Consider the following 24,079-nt stretch of genomic DNA (forward strand, 5'->3'; position numbering starts at 1 on the left):
GTGCCGTTTGATTTTTCTTTTGAAAATGTGTAATATTTAATTTTTCAACCTGTATCCAATTGTAGGACACTACGGTGGTTGTGACTATACTGTCAGTTAAGGTGTTTTTCCTTATTCTTATTCTTATTGCAATTCTTATTCAAGCCTAACAGTAAAGACTGCAACTCATGGAAATAGCTCTTTTCCTTCAAAAGATTGCAGTAATCTGCTAGATTTCTCTCCAAGACTTCATCTCTCAGATTTAACTTTATTTAGACCTTGAAATTTAAAAACAACAAAAGCTTTAGCTCAAAGTAATGTGTTTTTGTTGTTGTTTCTCGTTTTTTGTGGTTTTTTTTTTGGACAGGCACCATCAAAGTAACGTTTTGCTCTTAATTCAGCGATTGCTAACATGTAATGCTTCTAACACAAAGAGAAGATGTTCCCAAAGTCACCGACTCTATTAGTTGGAACATGGAGATCAAGAGTTTGTTTTGTTCCTTCTCTGGTTGGGCTCAAGTGTTCCTTTAGACATGACTGGTAGTGTGTTTCTTACTAAGAATATTTGTTGTATGGCTTTTGAAATTTCCTTTGATTTCTTTTGCTTTGGATTAAAATCATGTCTTCTTTATCCTGGAATAGGAAACCTGAAGATTTAGCAGAAAGCATTGGCTGAGTCTTCTTAATTTCTCAGATTTCTTCTTTCACGTTGACATGCATGATTAAAAAAGACTTTGTCATTTTGACCCTGTTAACAGAGGTGCATGGAATCAATGTAATATCAAAAATGTATTAAATGATATTGTTTTCTACTTTCAGTTCTTTTTCTATCAATGGCACAAATTTAAATAGTCCTCCAAACTAAATCACCGAAAAGGATATGTTTGTGTACTTCTGTGCTGAAATATTAATTCCATGATTGGAGAAAAAAGGAATTTCTCTTCATTCCACTGTTCTTGGAAGGAAGAAGGCATTTGCAGTAGTGTAATATAATGACTCTTCCATCTTCTTGAACTTATTTAACACTTATCTGCTTTGAACCAGATTGGATCATGCAAGTAGCAACCAAATCACTTGAAGTTTCAGAGGCAATATTTCCTGAGAGTAGATTTACTAGAAATATAGCTTCACGTCATTGCTTTGGTGATTCCAAATTATCTGACAGCATTGATCTAGAATAATGTGTACCAACAATCTCCACATTAACATGTACCCTGATCATAATAATAAACCTTGTTCCTCACATATCTTGATATTTATTATTGTCCACGTACAGTTAAAAAGGATAGACTTCACGGCAAGATAGCAATAAAGAAAAGTCTGACTTTATTCATTTTGTCTCTCTTAAAGCAATCCTGGATGGTTTACAAGTTTTTTCCTAATAGCTAGCAGTTTAAAATTATATTTCCACAATTAATTTATTAGCACATGCTAAGGTATAGATGCCCCTAAATAAAATTCATAGAAAAATATAAAATATTTGCAATATATTACCAAGTTCTGGGATCTGTGAACACTCCTGTTTTTCATAAAACCTAAAATACAAGGGAAGTATACATAAAAGAAAATAGCTGATACAATAAGTAGGCAAAATTATGAAAGATTGCTAAAGAAAGAAATGGCATTTCACACCCTCACCAAAAACCTAACCTTTTGAAGGGAGGGTCAAAATCTAAAGGGCAACTTTAAAAAACTTTAAAAACTAAAGGAAAAGTGATCAAGAGAGCAATCCTTTAAGTGTCAGAAGACCTGGCGCCAATCAATTCAATTCTAAAAGTATTTACATGGCATATTTAGGAAAATCTCAGCAAACCTCCTGACCCTTGAGTCTCCCAGGAGAGTCAAATGAATTCTAACGGGCTAGAGGATTATTAGAATCGGTGTAGCCCCATGCTGACTTTCTCCTAGGGATGGCTGCATGCACGATGGTTTTTGCCTCTTGTGAGAAAGGCAATTTAAGTGTCAGGACAAAGCAAAGGCAAAATTCTGAAGCTGGCCAAGTGTGACTTTGGATCCTTTCCTCTCCTCTCATGATTTGTTCCCCCTCTGTAAGTGTCTCTGCCCCTTGCCAAAGCGCTCAGTGTCCTCGCATTGCCCCCAGCCGCCTTCAGTTCTCAGGGGTGAGCCATCTCGTAAAGGAGGCGCTAAGATATCACTGACATGGTGCATTTGGGTTCCCAATGGTTTATGCATTAAAAGCTGCATGCACGGGAACATACGTTTACTGGTCCCATAGGAAGTACAATGACAACTGAAAGCGGTGATGGGGAGCCGGAGGGTAAGGCTATGTCTTTTGACTGGTACCACCCAGGTCCAGTAAGGTCTGTCTAGGCATTTTTGGCCTCACAGCTTTCCTCTCTCTCTCTCTCTCCAGGTCTTGTTTCCCTTCTAGGATCATAGAATCCTTCCAAATCTTCCCAAAAGCGTTCGTAAGAACTGACAGGTAGAGGGGACCCTTCTCCGCTGGAGATAGCTTTATTTTCCTGGTTACAGAGAACACCGATTAGCCCTGAAGAAATTTTAGAGATAATCTAATGCAGTAGCTTTTATTTCCTAGATCTCAAGAGTAATGCAGTCCTACCTTGGGCTGCAAGTTGGGGCCTCTTTTAAGCAAATGAGCTTTATCATTATATTGGGATGCAATAAACAGCTAATTTAAAAATAGACAAAAAGGAGGTCTCTGCTAAAAACAATGATTCATTGGGGATGACAGAACAGGTCTTTCATTATGAGTGTGAGGATTAAATGAAATAAATTCTCTAGAACCCTCATTTAAAGAAACAATCTCTGTAAACAATAGCAACACAACAAGCCTCTCAGCGGATATGGTAAAAGCCAATTAAGGATTAATATAAGGATTAAAATAAATGCATAATGTGATTTCTATCAAATCTTTTTAAGAAAAGATTTTTATACCATAGAAGCTACACAGAGCTTGGGACGTGGTTTGTACCAAATGACCGTTAGTTCCCTTCCTTCTCCCCAGTTCAGGCCTATTATTGTGGGACCATGTTATTTTAAATTGTAATCCAAGAACTACACCCAGACCCACCCAAATCCCCAGGGCATTCACATTTTGAAGAATAATGGAGAAGTTCTCCAGGAACTGAAAGCTTCTGTCCCTTTCCTACCGCTTCCCCAGGTCCTTGCCCTCAGCTTCAGGCAGAGCTGCTGTGGCCACACCTTCAGCCTGCTGTGCTTGGGTGGGCCCCAGAATAAGAGTGGAGCAGCTTAGAAAGATGAAGGTGCCATAACAGGCAGAAACAGGATAACTTAGGCTGCCTCTACGCTGGCAAAGGGGAGGGTATTATTTGCAAAGCCCCCTGCTGAGTCGTCCAGGTGCTAGCTAGACAGGCTCAGGAGATAGTTTGGCAGCCACCCTGGAAAAAATGCCTGTGTCTCTGCAAATAAATCTGCCGGTGCAGAAAGCACTGGGTTTTCCCCAGTACTTGTGCAAATAGCGCTCTGTGCTTTGCTGGTATTGGAAATTCCTTGGTGTGAGTGACTCTAGACCGTGAAAGTTGAAGCTATGGATTTTTTGTCATTGCTGTTCCCCTTGACCTGTTGGGAAATCATTTCAGAAATCGATGGTCCTGATTTCAATTATTCACAACCGCGAAATCTTTGGTAACCGGAAGAAATGTTTCCCTAAATCCCCTCCTTCACAGATCCTAGCAGCTGACAATCAGGCTGAGCAGGAGAGTCTTGTAGCCTGGCACAGAGGTGGGTAAACACGCATGTCCAAGCATGGTTTGGGCATGTGCCTCTGAGGGAAGGATGCAGCGTTCTAGAGGAAATCCTGAATAATGTATAGGTTGCCAATTGAGTATTATCAGTGTCTTCTCCCCCACTCATAATCCAGTAATTTTTACATTCACCACTGTGGTTAAATATGTGAAAAATCTCATTGACATGGATGCATTTCTAAGCAAAAAGGAGGCATCAAAATTTACTCTATAAATTAAAACTTAAACAGAACTAAGCCTAAGAAACTGAAAAAGTCCAAAGAACTAAAGTCTCCTCCCCAACCCGAAAGGCACCTGGCCTTTTTGGTCTTATGGGTGAATTTTATCAATCAATCAAAAAAAAAAATCTTCACATCATAAAAATATATATACATTACCAAATTTATTCTATAAAACCCATGTCTATTAATACAAATGCAAAAATCCTATAAGCAAATTCAATCAGTGGTATAGTAAGAAGAATATTATACTACAAATAAGCAGCATTCATTACTTGTGACAAACTGGAATGAAGGAAGTTCTTGCTCCTGGGTGAAAAGCAAGAAGTGGTTTCTTGATATGTTGATTTGCTTTTTTTGTCCTTCTAACGACAATAGGAACAAATATTCCCTATTGGGTCCTTCAGTTACTCAACCATTATTTGCTACTGCTTCCTAATTTTTCTTTGCTAGAGCCAAATAGCCTTGGCTCTTTCAGCCATTTTAACATGCCAGCTTGCCTAACTCAGAGTCATGTCTCATTTTAATATGTGTTTTTAGAATTCTGAGTCTTTGGAAAAAGTTGTTCCTCTAGTATGGCTTTACAGATTTCCCTCAAAATTTACATAAAATGGAGAGAGGGAGGAAGATGGGGAGGGGGAGAGGAGGGGGAGGGGAGGGAGTGGAGAATGAAAGTATGAGAGAGAGAGAGAGGGAGGGAGGGAGGAAAGAAACACAAAAAAAAGTAATGTCGAAAATGTTCTAAAATTGATTGTGATGTTGAATGTACAACTATGTGATGACACTGAGTAACTGATCGTATACCTTGGATGGATGGTATGATGTGTGAATATATCACAATAAAATTGCATTTAAAATAACGCTGATTAAAGATAGGCTAGTCATACTACATAAAAAGAATCATGACATTTCATTTTCTGGAATATTGATTTAAAAATTAAAACCAGGTGCACTGGTGGTTCAATGGTAGAATGCTTGCTTTCCATGAGGGAGACCTGGGTTCGATTCCCAAACCATGCACCAAAAAAAAAAAAAAAATTAAAACTGACCTGCATATAGGGTAAGAGGAAAAGATAAGATACCAGCACTTAAAGAAGGCAATTTGGTGAAGCTATGAGAGTTGCATCATGAACAACATAACTCTGAGGCTTTATTTTAAGGTAGATATAATATACAAAAATGTGCTTTCTTATTTTTAACATTTTAATTCTCTAAACCTATATGAAGTGGAATCAACCCCAGTGGTGATATGAGCCTCCTCAATTCTCTCTCCCTCTTTTTTCCCTACTGATTTAGGCTCCAGAAGAACATGAGATCTCTTGCCCAAAACTCACAGCAATAGACACTGGTAAAAGTGCCAGAAGAGGCCCTTGCTTTCCCCTTTAAGACTGGCAAAATTTTGTAAAAATCTGTAACACCCAGAGTTCAGCAGGGTGTGAGAAAAAAGGTACTCTCCAACTGTCCATGGTGCAGGGTGAATTAGGAACACCTTTTTTTTGGAAAGAAATTTTGCAATATCCATATATATATATTTTTTTAATGTGCAGATGTTTGCCTCACCAACTCCACCTCTAGCAATCAACCTTACAGAAATATTTACATGAGTAGACAGGAATCACCAAGACCCCCAGGGCAAAACGTGTGACTTTTTTTTTAATGTATATAATTCGATTTAGTCTCTAACTCAAGCTCCTTTTCTGTCTGATGGCAGAAACCAATCCAGTCACTTTCAGGCTGCTCAGCAAATTCCACTTAGGTTCCATCCCTTTCTGCTGCTTTCTCTTAGGTGATGTTTAAGTGCCTGGGTACCTAGCGGTCTTAAGAGGTTTCTGGTCATTTGCTGACCTTTTACAAGGCTGCTCCCTCTGGGAGTCGTGAGGCATCTCATCCTGAGCTGCCATTATAGCACTAGGCTTTTGGTTGCTAACATGGCCATCACCACATCAGGCTTCCAGCTAACGTGGCCATCACCACATCAGGCTTCCAGCTAACGTGGCCATCACCACATCAGACTTCTGGCCAACAGGGTTCATGCCACTTTCCACCCAACTGCCCTCAGACTCTCAGTGGTCACTTTACTCCTCTTCATATCCATCCAGAGGTCTGAGCAAGGCCAAGTTTGCCTCTTTTCTCAAGCCGCTCTGAGGCCAAGGCCCTCCTCGCCTCTGGTGCCTGCACTGCCTTTTGTACCCTACTGTAGCTGCACCAAGTTGGCCAAGGACCTTCCTACACAGCTACTACATTTTCGTTGCCAGGTGGGACACAGGCACAAGATCCTTCCAGTAGAAGACAAATGTACCCAAGTCCCAGACTCAGCACAGAGCACAAGGTGCAGGGCCCCTCTCAGGGACATCCCCAGGGTCAGCTTACACCCATTTTTCTTCCCTTAGCCCAAGCCAACTGCTTCCAGCTGGGGAAGGTGGCTAGACTGGCTCCTCAGCCATGCCCTTGCTGCTCCTTGCTGTAGAGTAAGCATTTTGCCTTGATTTCCTCAATGCTTAAACTTCCAAATCTAAAAACCTTTTTTATCACAAAAATTCACTCTCTGGTAAATTAAGAGCCCTGACTTTTTTTGGGTATGCTATTTGGAGGGGGTCACATGTCATTCTTTTTTCCATGTGACTATTCCATGATTGCAGCACCATTTATTGAATTTTTTTATTGTTGTTTTGCTGTTGTTAATGTGTTTGTTTTGGGAAGTGCATAGGTTGGGAATTGAACCCAGGTCTCCCGCATGGCAGGTGAGAATCCTACCACTGAACTACCCTTGTGCCCTCCTATAAGCCTTGACTTTTTTAATGCAATTTCACTGAAATATGTTCACTTTCCATATAATAACCCAAAGCACACAATCAGTGGCTCACAGTATCATCATAGTCGTGCATATCACCATAAGCAATTTTTGAACATTTTCATTATTCCCCCAAAAAATACAAATAGAAAGGAACATCCCAAACATCTCATACCCCTTATCCACCCCGCCCCCCTATTATTTATTTATTTTTTGTCTTTATTTTCATTCTCATCTGCCCATACACTGGATACAGGGAGTGTGAGTCACAGTGTTGTCCTAATCACATGGTCACACCATAAAAGCTGTATAATTAGACAATTGTCTTCAGAAATCGAGAACTTTGACTTTTTTATTATTAATTAAAAAAATTTTTTTAGAATATCAAAAAACACCAAACAAACACAAACATTCGTAATTTTTGATCATTCCATTTTACATATATAATCAGTAATTCACAATATCATCACATAGTTGTATATTCATCATCATGATCATTTCTTGGAACATGTGCATCTATTCAGAAAAAGAAATAAAAAGAAAACAGAAAAAAATTCATATATACCATATCCCCCATCCCTCCCCCTCACTGATCACCAGCATTTCACTCTAAATTTATTTTAACATTTGTTCCCCCTATAATCCATCTTTATTCCATATGTTTTACTACCTGTTAATAAGGTAGATAAAAGGAGCATTGGACACAGTCACATTGTGAAGCTATATCATCTTCAAGAAACATGGCTACTGAAACACAGCTCTACATTTTCAGGCAGTTCCCTCCAGCCTCTCCACTACATCCTGAATACAAGGTAATATCTATTTAATGCTTATGAATAACCTCTAGGATAAACTCTCGGCTCTGTTTAGAATCTCTCAGCCATTGAAACTTATTTTGTCTCATTTCACTCTTCCCCATTTTGGTTGAGAAGGTTTTCTCAATCCCCTGATGCTCAGTCTCAGCTCATTCTAGGGGTTTTCTCAATTCCTTGATGCTGAGTCTCAGCTCATTCCAGGATTTCTGTCTCACGTTGCCAGGAAGGTCCACATCCCTGGGAGTCATGTCCCACGTGGACAGGGCGATAGTGGTGAGTTTGCTTGTTGTGTTGGCTGGAGAGAGAGGCCACATCTGAGCAACAAAAGGGGTTCTCTTGGGGGTAACTCTTAGGCCTACTTTTAAGAAGCCTTGACCTATCCTTTGTGAGGTTGTTTCATATGAACAAACCCCAAGATTGGGGGCTCAGCCTATAGCTTTGATTGTCCACACTGTTTGTGAGAATATCAAGAATTCAATTTGGGGAAGCCAAATTTTCCCCCTTTCTCACCATTGAAAAAAAGACTTTGCAAATACTTTTTTATTCACTGTTCAAATCACTCTGGGATTTATTGGGGCATCACTCTGGACAAACCTACAAACTCTCATGAGCTTTGACTTTTTTAAGACTGTTTTCTCAACTCTGAGTTTTAAGATCTAGTGAGGAATCCAAAAGCCAAAAGTTTGATTCTTTGCTTTCTGCATTTGCTCCGTGCATCCTTTCTAGAAGCAGTGTTGACCTCTGACTGAGGAAGAGTCATAGATGCTGGCATTTTGAATCAGGAAGAACCTCAGTTACTATGTCCACTTTTCTATGGCATGTTAACTGATAGTCACTGCAGGATTATATGTAATAATGGAAAACTGCCGACAACCTAAAGGCCCATCAGTAGGTGAAATGTTAAAATAAATTTTGTGATTTTGTTCCTCTTTAAGGTGGACTTAACCTGGGTAGAACTGACCCCAAGAATAATGGTTTCCTGTTATACCACCACAGACATGCAAAAAGTATGTATTTTTAAGCTTCATTTTTACTTTTAGTTGTAGCATATATATTTTTGATTCCATGTTCAATGGAACATTATCCAGCCACTAAAAGTTTGAGTAATAGCTATGTGGTGAAGTGGGAAGTTATCCATGACATATTGTTGAATTTTAAAAGGAAATATAGGAATATTTTTATATACCATGATTCCACTTTTAGTTTTCTAAAAAGTTGATCTATCTCCAACTATCCAATGAACATGCAAACACACACAATTTGTGAGAACGCGCATCAACATAGTAAAAAATGTTACTTATGAGGAATGGAGGAAGGCAAGGAGGCAAGGAGTCATTTCACTTCCACGTTACACATTTCTGTAGTGTTGAATTTTTTTCAGCAAGCACGCAAAGCTTTTGTTTATAAAAGAAAACAAAAGTAGAGAGGCTCGGGGGGAACATGTGCCCTTCACTGGCAGAGGAGGCGAGCTCCTACCAGGGTCAACACCCCCCCCCCAGTCTTGCTTGTGCATCCCATGGGCACTGCCCTGACCGGCTCAGCCCCACCACTGAAGTCCCCCTAAAGAAGGCGGGAGAACGACACAGCACCGTTACCAGCAGAGGCGAGAGAGGCAATCGGGCCTAAGTCTGAAGCCTAGTCCATGCCTTATTCGGTTTTTAACCTTTTTTTTTTTTTTGTCACAGTTTGTTCTTTAATAAAATAACACCTAACTGTCAAACTGAGGAATAAATGGAGATCTTGCATGGGAGGTGCTTGATATAGTATGTGCTCAATAAACGGAATAAAGCAGAGCAGCCAGGCAGAAAGAATTACTGTTAACCTTGAGGAGTGGCTGACAGAGTTGTCCCTACAAGATGGGGATTGACATTTTAAATGCCAACATTGGTGCCTTATTCCTTTTTCTTTTGTTTTCTCCATTTTACACCCCCTTTCACCCCTTATTGAGTGCATGCTCAAGGAAGCAAGCAGAGTACACAAACAAGAATGAGTTTTGTACCCCATTCTCAAAAGGTATAACATTCCCAGTGGCAGGGAGGTGTGAGTGAGTGAGGAAGGAAGGACATCAAATATACAGAATTTCCTGTGTTAGCTGTGTCTTGCGTCAGTCTGTGTGATTATGCATTTACAGTTCCTTACTATAGGTAAAGAAGAGGTGGAGTGGAATGGGGAAACAGGCAGAGAAACTCTATTAGGAAGATCAAAGTTCAGGGTGGGTGACCAGAAAAGAAATTAACTTGAGAAATGGATGGCACAAAATTCGTGCTATATGTTTGTGCAGAGGGCAAAACGGGTAAATGGAGGGAGAAGGTGAAGAAGGCGCACTCAGCTGCTGGAACTTGCCCCGGGTTTTATGAGGACTAGTGCTGGCAATTCTGGGAATTGGAGGCTGGGGCAGAACATGGATGGAGGGAGAGCTGGAAGGCAGAGGAGATCTGGACCACCCACACCCCACCTGCCCTGACCTCTCACCCTGAAGCTTCAGGAAAAGAGAAATCAATGTGTTCCCGAAGCCCAGGAGCCCAGGGCTGGAATTTGACCCATGCAGAGTGTTTACTGATCCAGAGATGGATTGGTTCAAATGAGCTCATCTTTATCTTGAGAGGAAATGACAGAGCTCAGATCAAGACAAAACCACATCTTATTTAATAAAAATTTACCACCACCACTGCCACCCGCCAACAATGCACACAATGTCACACACAACACGTCTCACTGGCTTTGTCTTCAAAGGTCAATTCTGAAAAGTCAACAAATAAGGAATTATGAGCCTAGAGAAAACCAAAAAAGTTATTCCAGAATATCTTACATTTACCCCTCTGGCTGATCTGTATCCCTTATCCCCACCCCAGCCCCCACAGCAAATATTGACTGAGTTCAAGGGCAGTGCTATAAGTTCTAACTTCAGAGTTAGCATGAGGTGAAATACTTAAGATGGTGCAATCCTGTCCTAATGAAGAACATATTAGATCCCAAGGTTGGTTATGGGCAGTTCTTGTCCCCTGACCCAGTTGATATTTGTTTTATCAAGTCAGGGACTATTTTTGTCATCATTGTTAATCTTCCTCTTGCCAGATCTGTTTTAGCCGAGGGCATGCACTTGAGGTATGTTAGAAGAATGGAGTGTAGTGTTGTGGGAAAGAATTACCACTAATTCTCACTGCCTACAGCTTCCTCAGCCCTCTTCATCTGATCTTAACTCACAAAGCAAAACCATAGACGGGAAATCTGGCAAGTCTGTGACCTGGTTCCAGAAGGTAGCTCTTTGAGCTGAAAGAACAAGATAAAAGATTCCCACGGGGTACGTAGTCTTCATTTTCTCGGAAACAATTTTGACTTGCCCATCTGGGGAGGTCTTGACAAAATATCTTGCAAACCAAGAAGCTCCCAACAAAGCGAATTGATTCAATTAGTTTGACCTCATTTTTGGCCTCAATAGGCCCTAGATCTGGTCTCAAGTTTTCCTGGGAATCTGGCTTTAGATCTTTGGTAGGTCTATCTGGTACTCACACTTCCCACCCACGGTTGCAGTTAAACAGACCCTGGTTCAGATCTAAATTTCTCTGAGCCTCAGTTTCTTCATATGTCCAAATAATCGTTCACAGTGCTCTCCTTATAGGACAGCCATGGGGATTAAACTAGGTATTGTATCTGAAAGCATTTAACACAGTGCCTGTTGCTTACAATGGGATTAATATGATTTAAGTCCCCTTCCTTCCGCTCAGCTCCTCCTCCAGCTGCTGGTGTATCTCCTTTCTCGGCTGCATACATTTGACATGTGGAATCAGGCCAGTGTCACTTCAGGGGATACCGTGGTAGGAAAAATGAACAGAGACAAGAAAAAATTAAACTAACATTCAGAACTGCAATCTTCATTTAAAAGTCGCCTTAGCAAAAACTGTGTCGCTCCATTGACATTTGACAGAATGCATATATATAAATACACTCGTAGTTGACTGCTTCCAAGAAGTAGATGTAGCCAAAAATAACCTCCATGCGAAGATTGTGGTTTGGGGAACCTTTTTTATCAGAAACAATGGAGGCCATCATAATCTTTCTTTGGGTATCAATGATGTGACGCATGTACTCACTGAACTGAATAAACTAGCTGTACCATTTGTACAAGGAAGAAGTACTATTCTTTAGGACTCACAGCATCCTCAGTTGACATGTTCTAACTACAGTTCTATCCACTGAAATTTGTTTTGAAGATATTATATCCAAAAATTCTTATAGATTCTATAACCCTTTAGTCACTTCCTCTCTTGAGCACCATGAGAATGATTGGATTCCACCAAGCTATTTCCTCTTGTTTCAACATCATGAGTTCTCCTCGGTGTCTCAAAACAACGTTGCTTCCTAACATTTAAATAACATGGGTATTTGCAAAGCAGATGGTTAAATGCATAAAGAGATGATCAGATGCATATTTTGTACAAGCCAATATTCAGAGATTCTGATGGAAATAATTACTTCCATATTTACTACAGTCAGTTCTCCAATGCATTCAACCTGGAAGAAGGAAAAAATGAATATGAACAATAAAGCACTGAAAGTATATTTACCCTTCATTTTGAAATGATGACACATCAGCCTTGAGAGGAAGTCACACAATAACCCCTTCTGTATCTGGCCAATTTCCCCTTGTTGGTACTTCCCAATATCACCAGAGCCGGACTGGGGGATGGAATGGGAAAAGATACTCCAGACTTCTGCACATGATGTCCTCAGTAATCAAGACATCTGCAAATAATGGGAGCTGCCTTTCCTTCCAGTAGACCACACACAACCTCAAACCTTCCTCAACATCCAGAGGCCACCAGTCAAAATGGGGCAGCCTTTAATCCTAGACAGATGAAAGGTAAAATGCACCCTCTGGTTTGACTGAGCCCAGGGGAAAGTAATATGATCTTTGTCCTTAAAAATTTGGTTTACCAAGATGATAAACTTCAAGCTCTGTGCGAGACCAAAGGGAGAGACGTATATTTGGTGCAAAATTTATATTTTGAATAGCACATCATCTAATTTAACTTGTATAATCAGTTTACTTGAGCATCATAATTATATGAAATCTTGAATAGGGCATGAGTTCTTGTTGGTTTGTATAGGTTAGTGTGATGTTCAGCATATCAGAGGAATTTGGTCAGGGGATAAAAAAGTATTTGCAAAGTCCCCTTGGGGGATTGAGGAGAAAGGAGGAAATATTCAATTTCCCCATCTGGGGAAATTCCTGCTATTTTTGCAAGCAGTGGGGACAACCAATTCAGTAAGTGAGCCCTCAGTCTTGAGGCTTACCCCTATGAAGCTTATTCCTGCAAAGGAGAAACTAAGCTTACTGATAATTATGCCTAAGAGTCACCCCGAGAGAACTTTTATTGCTCAGATGTGGCCTCCCTCTCTAAGCCAACATGGCAGGTGAACTCAATGCCCGCCTCACTACTTGTGGCATGACTCCCAGGGTTGTAAATCTCCCTGGCAACGTGGGACATGAATCTTGGAGAAGGGCTGGGACCCAGCATCATGGGAATGAAAAAGTCTTCCTGACCAAAAGGGGGAAAAGAGAAATGAGACAAAATAAAGTCTCAGTGGCTGAGTAATTTCAAACAGAGTCGATAGGTTATCTTGGAGGTTATTCTTATGCATTATATAGATATCCCTTTTTAGTTTATGGTGTATTGGAGTTGCTAGAGGGAAGCACCTGAAACTGTTGAACTGTGTTCCAGTAGTCTTGATTCTTGAAGACAATTGTATAACTATATAATTTTTACAGTGTGACTATGAAAACCTTGTCTGATGCTCCTTTTATCCAGGGTATGGTCACATGAGTAAAAAAGGAATAAAAAATAAATAAATAATAGGGGGAGATAAAGGGTAAAAATTACATAGATTGAAATACTGTGGGTTAATGAGATTGAGGGTTAAGGGGTATGGGATGTAAGAGTTCTTTCTTTTATCTTTTTATTTCTTTCTCTGGAGTGATGCAAATATTCTAAAACTGATCAAGGTGAAGAATACACAACTACATGATAATATTACGGGCCATTGGTTGTATAACATGGTTGGACGCATGTGTGTGGACATTTCTAAACAAAAGTGAAAAGTAAAAACGTTTTAAAGTTTGGTTTACCGATGAACTCTATTGTAAATGATGGGCTGTATTTAATAGTGCAATTATAGTTAATAGTACAATTGTAAAAATGTTCTTTCATATATTGTAACAAATGTACCACAAGGTGGTATATTAGGTATTAACATTAGGATGGTATATGAGAACTCTGTCTTTTATGTATGGCTTTTCTGTAAACCTAAAACTTCCCTAATTAAAAAAAAATTTGGTTTATTTCTTCAGAGCAATGTGACAAATAAGAAATTAAGAACAATATAGCCAGCTTTGTATAGAGCTGTACTTATCTGTTTATTCTGAGAGCAGGTCATTTCCACTTTTAAAATTAAATAGAACATTTTAGCCAGTGAGAGAATCCCCCCCATACACACATACACACACAAAAAGAGCACTTGGCCCAAATAGTTTTATGGGTACTATCCAGCAAATATTCAAGTAAAATATAATCCCATGGTTATTTTAAGCATACATAAAGCAAATATATTAAGACATTTAAATTTTGCATATTCATTTCACAGGACTTGTGTCACCTTGATGTCAAAATTGAATAAGTGTGGCTCTAAAATCCAAAAAAGTATATGCAACCCCACTTACAAAAGAAAATACAAATATCCAAAATAAAATATCTAGAATATCAAATCCTGTTAAGATATGAAAATAATAATAATAATAATCCAACAGTCCAATTTTTAAAGAAAATTAATTCTCGTAAAGTATTCAATCAATTCATATTAGCAAATACTTCTTAATTTGACAATGATGTCCACTATCTCTACAAGTATTCAAAGTAGGCTCAGATCTCTAAAACATAATAATGGAAAAAAGAAAAGTAGAAATTAAGGTGGTAAAAAGCAAAATTTTATTATTTTCTGATATTCTCCACTTAGAAAGTCCAAGAGAATCAATTGAAAAACTATTTAAAGAAGACATAAATAATTGAACATAGAGACAATGAAGATAACAGTAATAGTGATAGCAACAGTAACTTATATTAAGTTCTCTAAATGTACCAGGAATTGTCTAAGATTTTTACATGGATTATTTCCTTAATCATCTCACAAATTTTATGAGGCAGTTAATGCTATTATCCTTAATTTTTTTCAGGAAAGGGAACTAGGTACATAAAGGTTGGGTAACTTTTTGAATTGGAAGAACCAAAATGATAAATATGTTATTTTTCTAATATTTTCTGTAACATGACTCTCTATATTAATGCAATCAATTCACTCTATAAATGTATGCAATCCCAATCAAAGTTCAGAAATTTTATGGGACTTAATAAACTATTCTAAAAACAAACAAACAAACAAAAAAATAAAATAAAATAAACTATTCTAAAGTTCACCTAGGAGAGAAAATGCTTAAAACACCTTGAAAAAGAAGAACAATGCATGGTAATTTGTCCCAACAGATAAAAAACAAAATATAAAGTCACAGTAGTTAAATACTGCATTATAAATACAGGAATTGAAAAAAAATAGTTCAAGGAAACAGATTAAAAAATCCAGAAACAGATCCAGGTAAATATGGTCACTTGTTGATGAAAAAGATTACATTTCAAGACTGGAAGATAAGATAAACTATTAAACAAATAGGACTGGGAAAACTTGTTAACTGTATGGGAAAAACAAAGTTAGATGGCATACCCAAAAAGTATTCGTCGATAGAGGATTGAGGATTTTTAGTCAAATAGTACACACACACACACACGCACACACACGAACATTCTAGAAAATTAATTTTATAGTTTTTTGAAATTTGGAAGACATTTTAAGCAACACAAAGTCCAGAAACCATGAACGAGTAAAATGAAAGCTATGTCTACATAAAGTTACATCTCAACACCAACAGCAGTCATGGAAAAAGTTAGAGACAATGAACAGGTAGAGAGAAAATAGATGAGAAAACATACAAAGCATTTACATACTCCATAAATCAAAGAAAAATTGCAGCATTCAATGGTAAAAATGGGCAAAGTACACGAATAGTCAAAACACCACAGATGAAATATAAATAACCAATGAGCATCTGAAAATATGCTTAACCTCCCTGGCAATCAGAGAAGTGCAAATTAAAACAAAGTACCATTTTTTGCCAATTAGCATAGGAAAAAAATAGAAAATATTGATACTATCAAGTTTTGACAAGGGCATGGGAAAACAGGCACTCTCCAGCACTATCACAGGATTGAATGCAGGGGACAATTTGACAGTAACTGTCAAATTTTAATATGCACAAACCCTTTGATGTAGTAATTCTACCTCTAGGAACTGGGAATATTCACAAACATGCGCAAAATTACTTAAGAATCTTCATTCAGGCAAAATATGAAAACATAAGATGCAATTTAATCCATCACTGGGTGAATGATCAGATAAATCATTTTATATCTTTACTTGGAATTCTATAAAATGGTTTTAAAATGAGATAGATTCTTATATATCAACACAGAAAATTCTCCAAAGCAAATTATTAACCAAAAAAATGCTAAGAGCAGAATAATATAGTACTATAATTTGTTGATTCTCAAAGCATTTTTTCACATTTTAACACTGCTGACATGGTGACACATCATGCAATCAACAGTGTCTAATAAATTAGTTCTTAGTAGAAATAAAATGATGGAGTGTCTTACAAATTGATGCATCTTAGAGTCTATGAAATATAGTATATCGTAAGATCCCATTTATGTTTAAAATTTATTTATGTATCTAACAGAATAGGTAATTGAGAAATTAATCGATGTCTTTCTTGTACACTAGTCTTAAGATGAGATGAATAGGCAGAAGGAACAGGACGAGGAGGGAGAAGAAAAGAAGCAAGAATAGAAAAGGAAGAAGGAGGAGAATTTTCTTAAGCCCTTAAAAAAGGCAAAAAAAGAAAAAAAAGAAGCCTGGTCCTTATGTTGTTGAATTTGACTCATTCATTCCAGGGGACTTTACAAGCTTTTAATCAGACCTGTGGGTTGACAGGATTTTCCCTGCAAAGGAAAAGATGGAGATGTTTGTGCCTCAAAGGGAAGAGAATGAACCAACTCCACGCCTTGGAGACTGGCTGGAGATGGGAGTGTAGGGTATCTGGGGGTGGGGGCAGAAAGCAGCTGCCCTGAGGTGGAGGGATGGGTGGAGTTCTTACCTGGATGCCTGTGGTGGACAGAGTGCTAAACACATGGCACTGGGGATGGAGGCAAAGACGCCTGAAGCAAACAGATCATGGTGGCACAGATGCCCCAGCAGAACTACCTACCTGTAGTATTTAGTAGACTTTAGGGTTTTAAGCAGGAAATGCTAGAAAGAGAAGCATAATTAACTGGAGACCCAGGGTTCATACTTAATCTTCCCAGATCTTAATCTTCCCTGGAACTCTTGAGCAAACTCAAGGGAAGAAGAGAGTCCCCCAGAGAACTGAGGTTAGATATCAGTCAGCTCTGTAGATGGAGGCCAAGGTGCTGTGATAGCTTCCTTGGGCTGCTGTAACAAAGCACCACAGGACAGCTGACTTAAACAATAAGACTTTATTGTCTCAGTTTCTGGAATCCAGAAGTCTAAAATCAAGGTGTTGACAGAGCTATGCTCTGTCTGAAAGGGGAGAATGCATTCCACGTCTCTCCCCTGGCTTCTGGTGGGTGGCCAGAAACCCATGGCATGTCTTGACTTGTGTCCGCCTAACTTAATCTCTGCCTCCGTGACACAGACATCTCTCTCTGTGTCTCTGTGTCTCTGTCTCTGATTCTTTGTGTGTGTCCAAATTCTCCTCTTTATAAGGATACCAGACCTACTGGATAAGGGTCCACCTTAATCCAGTTTGGCTTCAACTTAGCTAACAACATCTTCAAAGATCCTTTCAACAAATAAGTTCATATTCATAGAATTTAGGGTTTAAGTCGTAAACAGGTTTGAGGGGACACAGTTCAATCCATAACAGGTACATTTAACTTGATGTAGAGGAAAAAGAGGAAATATCATTTGCTAGCTTCTGAATGTTCTGGATCAATTTGTACCAGAAGTAGGTAGGTAGACAGACAGACAGCTAGTTAGACGGGCACGGATAGACGCATAGATATAGATAAATGATACTTGGGATTTGAGAGAAGGTGATAGGAGATATGAATGGAATCTTACTTTTTCTGTATGCCATTTTTAATTTTTGAATTTTTTTCAAGAGTTATTGCTTTCATAATTTTGAAAACAATTTTAAAAGAAGAAAATTAAGTTTTTTAAAAAAAACATGGTATGACAACAGACCAGTAACAGCACCCCTTGACGTAATCGTTTGTTTCTTTAACACATGCACAGAGTTCATTTTACGAGCCCAGCACTCTGCTAGGTCCTGGAGGAAATTCGTGGCCAGGACCCCGTCGCTGCACTCTAGGAGCTCACGTCTGCATGATGGAAAACACAGCAGAAGGAGAACATCCCAGTTGAGTGTGCAGAACTTGTCTCCCAGGTAAACCGCAAGCTCCCTGCTGGTTGCTACTCCAAAATGACCAAAGCAGCTCCCCAACTCACAACATGAAGCGCTGTTTCCTAGAGGCCTGGAAGTCTCAGTTTTGCCAGAACTGTTTACAGTGCCCCAGAGTCTGGCCTGCGATAAAGCTGCTGTCTGGGAATTAGTCATGCAACCCCTCAAACAGCTGCTGACATTAGTCTGAGAAAAATCCTTCTGGGGTCAAGGTAGTATCGGTATTCACAGCCAGACTATACTGCAGGGCATTCTTCTCATTCATTCTTTCAATAAACATTTGTTCTAGGCTCCAGGGAAACACTGATTTGCAACACAGAAATTGTTCTTACCCTCAGGGGGCTATTCTCTAGTGCGGAAGATGGTTAGTCACAGAAACAACTGAAGTCCAAAGACTGAAAAGTAGTGGGTTGCCAGAAGAGGTGAGTCAAATGAAGGAAAAGAATGTGGTGATACAAGAGACCACAAGGCTGGGCCTGGAGTGGGCAGGCTGTTGGTGTTGAGATCTAAAGCAGGAGCAGGTATCATTTGAGCAAAGAGGAGGGAAAATAGTTCTAGGACCAGCATATAGCAAGTGCGAAGGCTCCGTGTCTGGAGGAAATGGAGAACATCTAGGGGTTTGCTCCAGAGACAGGAAGCCAGGAAGAGGATGACTCCAGGAGAGAATGGGATGGAGGGGCATGGAGGGCATGCTGTGGCATCAGAGGAGTAAAAATATTGCTCTTTTCTTTCCTTCAAAGGGCAGATAAATGTGATGATGACATCTTTCCCAGGAAAGGCCTTCTCCTGAGTGAATGGCATCATCATCCATACATATACTGGCCAACCTAAAACCCATGTCATTCTCTCTTTGTTCTTTTAACCCCCAAAGACAATCAACCACTGTTTGGCCATCAATCCAATTTCCTCACCTCCATCCACTTCTCTCCAGTCACAGAGTCAGCACCTTGGACCAGGCCACCATCAACTCTCGTCTGTTTCTACAACTGCAGCTAATAAACAATAGTAAGATTGGCCTTCCTACCTCCAATCTTTCCATCCAACTTCCATTTGTTCTACATAGCCAGAGTGATTTTTTCTAAAGCATGAATCTGTTCCCCTATTCAAAAATCTAGAGTGTCCTCCATTGCTCCAGAGTCAAGTCCAAACTCCTCAATGTGATGTTTAGCACCCTTTATGATCTGTCCCTTGTTTCTGTTCTATTCTCCACTCTCACCAAAACGGACTCCATCCTCTGTGCCAGTTCCTTTTCTTCCAAACTCAAGTGCATCCTCCACACCGCCATTGCTATAAGCAATCTTTCTATGTCTCGTCTCTGATCATGGTATTCCCCAATTAGGACTAATCAAGGACTCGCCTATTGCTTCAGTATTATATTCAATCCCCTAGCATGACAGACAAGACTCCGTGGGATGTGACCCCACCTTTTCTTTCAGCTTCATTTCCTGCTAATTTCTCCCTTCCTTCGAAATCTTGCCCTTTGTGACCCTATAATACTGAATTGTTTGTGGTTCCCAATTCATACTTTGTTAGTTCATGATTGGTACAACTATATGGATTTTTCCTCCACCTGGATGTTTTTCTCTTTTTCTTAATTACTGTTTGAACTCTGCATTACTCCTTAAAATGCTATTCAGATATTGACTATGAGAACCTAGAATATAATATCATTCCAAACTATCAATCATGTATGGGAATAATAAAAGCGCTTTCTGATTTGCACTGATTCAAAAAGCTTATTTTCATGCACTCTTTTTGAAACATTTATCTTAGATGTATTCCAACAGAATGAAGGTGAAAATCAAAGAAGACATGGAATAAAAAAAAAAGTAAAATGAACTTGGAATTATTTAGAAGGCTGACAGCTATACGTCAGGTTTAGAGTGCAAGTAGTCCAAATTAGAGCAAGAACTCAGTGTTTCAAGAGGGAAGTATTCAGAAGAAATAAAATGAATTCTGTACAATGGATGGAATAAATAAGTAACTGGAAAATATTTGTGAATTGTATTTGTTCTCATAATGAGAAAAAAGCTAAAAGAAACTCCAGAAGCAAAAAATAAAACAAAGTACAATTAAAATTAATACAATCAAAGCAAATAAAAACGCAGCATTGTTTCAAGCAACTGGTAAGAAAATAGAAGAAGATAATCCATTTTAGAAAAAAGATACACAATACAAACACTCACCAAATGAGAATTGTTGTAGCAATACTATTAACAGACAAGTAGACTTTCAGGTAAAAATAAATAAATAAATAAGAAAAGAAGGAAGGAAAGAGGGGTAGAGGGAGAGAGGAAGGATCCTTTTGATCTTACCTATATGTAGCAGGGAGTCAATAACTTTATTTAATGAATGACTTTGAACCAGTAAAGAAGGAAATACACTCCTGAAATCATGACTGATTTAGCAGTGTCCAAAATTTACATAATTATAATAATATAAATGCTATTTACTATTTTTTACCATTCAGAGTCATCATATGGATTAACATATGTTTATAGAGAAGAATGTAGTTGTTATTAACCTCGAAATTGTAAAAGCAAAGATATGGTTGGCTAAAGTTAGGATATAGAGGAAAAGAGCAAGTGGCAATATTAATATCCTCATCTGGGTAGTTAAAAGGAACAATCAAAAGGTAATAGTACTGGGACTAGAGATTTAAAGGTTGCATGTAAAGTTACAAAGGTAACCAGTTGAGGGACTCGGAGCAGCCTAGAGCGGTTCTCAGACTTTTCTCCACGGCGTACACCACGTGAGTAATGGTGCCCATGTCCGGGAAACACCACATATACACTGACAACTCCCAAATGCAGAGCTCCATCTGAGCAATCTCCCAGATTATTACATCTGACTCTTTATTCCCCATTTCCACCTGGATAGCTACCGAACATTTCAAGTTTAACATATCTGAGATTGAATTTCCAATTTCCCTAGTCAGCCAAGTCCACTTGCCCTAAAGTCTTCCCCAACTTAGTAAATTAAATTGTATCCTTCCAGATGCTGAGGTCAAAACCTTTGGACGAGATTTGATTTTTTTTTTCTCTCTCTCACATTCCACAGATGACTCATCAGCAAATTTTGTGAGCTCTAACATTAAAAAATATATATTCAGAAACCAACGTTCTACCTTGACCTAAGTAGTAGCATTTCTCACTTAACCTCACTACTTGTGTCCTTGTTTCATCTTACAATGCGTTCTCAACATAACAGCTAGAGTGACCTCCTTAAAATAGATGAAAGACGATGTTATTCCTTTGCTCAAAACTTCCACATTTCAAAAACCACCATCACATTCAGAGTAAGAGTCAAAGTCTTTGCCACTGCCTCAGGGTTCTCCATAACTGGTCCCCAGTATCTCTCTGACCTGCCTTCTCAGTCACTCTCTCTTTGCTCTGCTTTATCATCCGGAGTGTTCAGTCCACTCTGGTTGAGCAACATCCTTGCTGTTCAAACACACAAAGGGTATTCCAGCCTCAGGGCCTTTGCACTTGCTCTTACTATTATTTGGGATGCTCTAACCCCAGATATCCAAACTGTTCCATTGCTCACTTCCTTCTGGTCTCTGATCAAATGCCACCTTATTTTGGAAGCATTCTGTGACCATCCTATCTAATGTAGAAACCCCAAACCACTACCACCTCCCAGACGTGGCACCCCATCTTTGTCCTGCTTTATTTTCTTTCATAGAATGTCTCATCATAGGACATATTCTAAATCCACTTGTTTATTATCTTCTAACACTAGAGCACAAGCTCCACTGGGGCAAAGACATCATATTTTTTGGTTACTGATGCATCCCCAGGACTTGGAACAGAGCCTCACACTTCAATGGTGCCTGGTAAATATTTCTGGAAATAATGATCCAAAAATACTAATAAAATTACCAAAATATGAAGGCAGGGATTAGAGAGCAGTGAGAATAGTACAGAAGTGAGGTAAGCAGAAAATCCATAAACAATAAATTTTATTTATGGAAATAACCAACAGGTAAAATAAAAACTGAAATAATTCAAAGTGATTGACCCTAGAGGAGAGAAAGTATGCTTGATGTTCTATACTATTTGATATTTTACCATGTACATTTTATAACATGATCAAATTTTTAAATTTAATTTTCATAACATCTTCCTTGAATCCTTTCCAAACAAAATTATTTATACCCTTTTCTGGATGACTTCTCTTTACAGTACGTACTCTCTAATAGTAGTCATTATTATCACGTGTATGACTTTGTATTGTATCTGATACATATCCAAACCATAATTTATTGAAGACAGAGGCTATTTCTAGTTCATTGTATCTAGTACAACACATGGGTCATAGCTGCATTCACTGGAAACTGATCATGACTCAGTGAGTGAATATGTAACCTAATTATGTCTCGGAGCCCACAAAGCCCAGTCTAAGTTGGAAGTTGCATTTGAAGAAATGGTTTCTTGATACAAAAACAAAAATCACTTCAAATCCTTCTATAAGCTCTGGATGAAATACTAAAGACAAATGAAGTGTTAAAGCACAACAAACATCTAAATAGTCCTCCTTTCCCATCTCTGCCACTCTTAACCACTCTTAACTTCCACTTTCCAGTTTCGCCTCCCAAATTCTCTGTATAAATAAGCATCCTTCCACCCTTCCCAATCTCTTACAGCTCTTTACTTTGTGAGTGGCAATAATAGCAAACACTTATTTAGCACTATGACGTACCAGGCACTCTTCCAGCTACTTTGCATATATCAACTCTTTTAATATTCATAATCATGTAAGGTAGATGCTATTATTATACCCCTTTAATATGTGAGAAAATAGAGGTACAAAGATGTTATTTTTCCAAGGTCACTCACAAGTAAGTGGTGAAGGTGGGATTTGAACCTAATCTACTAGGCTCTAGAGTTTATGCTTTTAAATATTACATATATGATCTATAAAGCTCCTAGATTCCTTGAATATTCTCTATCAAATGTCCATTACCTAGATTTTAAACAACAAAAAAGAACTTGAGAGCTGACTCCTCAAGCAACAATTATTCCCCATTAGAAACGAGGGGGAAGAAGGAAAATTGTCTCGACTCATAATACATATTTTCCTGATAAAATAATATCTCATGTTGCTAATATAAATAAAAGGAACAAAACACATGGAGGGAAAATGTGCTACTGCAAACTGTGGGAATAGGCAAACTAGGGACCCCAAGCCATCGATGTCATGCTCCGCCTTGGGGGATCATGACCTACAACTGCCACCATCCACCTGGAAACACTTCTCCCTGGGGCTTCAGCAAGAACTCCACCAGCTACCGCTTGACCTCTTGGGGACACCTAGTTTTCAGAGATAGCTGTGCTGTCTCTCAGTTCTCTGTGGTAGGCAGTATTTGGGCAGCCCCCACGTTTCCCATCCCCTCATGTATCTACCTTGGTTAGTCCCACTGCTAACCAAATGAGGGCGTGTGGGCAGAACATGTGAATATGAGATATCACTCCCATGATTCAGGTACATTATAAGACAAAGGTGAGGGAATGTTGCAGAAGTAATTAAGGTCCCTAAGCATTTGACTTTGAGTTAGTCAAAAGAGAGGTTATTCTGCAAGTGCCTGGCCTGACGACTTGAGCCCTTAAAAGAGAAGTTCTCTTGCTGGTCTTGAAAAACCAAGCAATCATGCGGTAAACTTCCATGCGGTAAACAAAGATCTGAGAGCAGCCTCTAGGAGCTGAGAGCAGTCCCTGATCACCAGCCAGCAACAAAACGGGGACTTCAGACCTATAACCGCTAGAAACCGAGCTCTGCCAACAACTGGTGAGCTTGAAAGAACACCCCCAAGCTCAGATGCAGCCCTGGGTAATGTCTTGATTTCAGCCTGGTGAGACCTAAAGCAGAGGATCCAACCAACCAGCAGCCAGACTCCTGCCCCACAGAAAATATGAGATAATAAATTTGTGTTGCTTTAAGTT

At 39.0% G+C, this 24,079-nt stretch overlaps 1 long non-coding RNA gene across 1 annotated transcript in view; it reads right to left on the minus strand.

The window, feature by feature from the left end:
* Positions 1 to 10,190: 10,190 nt before the first annotated feature.
* Positions 10,191 to 24,079, minus strand: part of LOC143679068 (uncharacterized) — a 44,677-nt gene continuing 30,788 nt past the window's right edge. The window contains exons 2-3 of the long non-coding RNA XR_013173539.1: positions 11,234 to 11,347; positions 10,191 to 10,289 (exon numbers count right to left, since the gene is read on the minus strand). This is a non-coding gene — a long non-coding RNA (uncharacterized LOC143679068). The remainder of the gene's footprint in view (positions 10,290 to 11,233; positions 11,348 to 24,079) is intronic.

The sequence above is a fragment of the Tamandua tetradactyla genome, chromosome 4 (assembly GCF_023851605.1).
Source record: "Tamandua tetradactyla isolate mTamTet1 chromosome 4, mTamTet1.pri, whole genome shotgun sequence".
Classification (NCBI taxonomy): domain Eukaryota; kingdom Metazoa; phylum Chordata; class Mammalia; order Pilosa; family Myrmecophagidae; genus Tamandua; species Tamandua tetradactyla.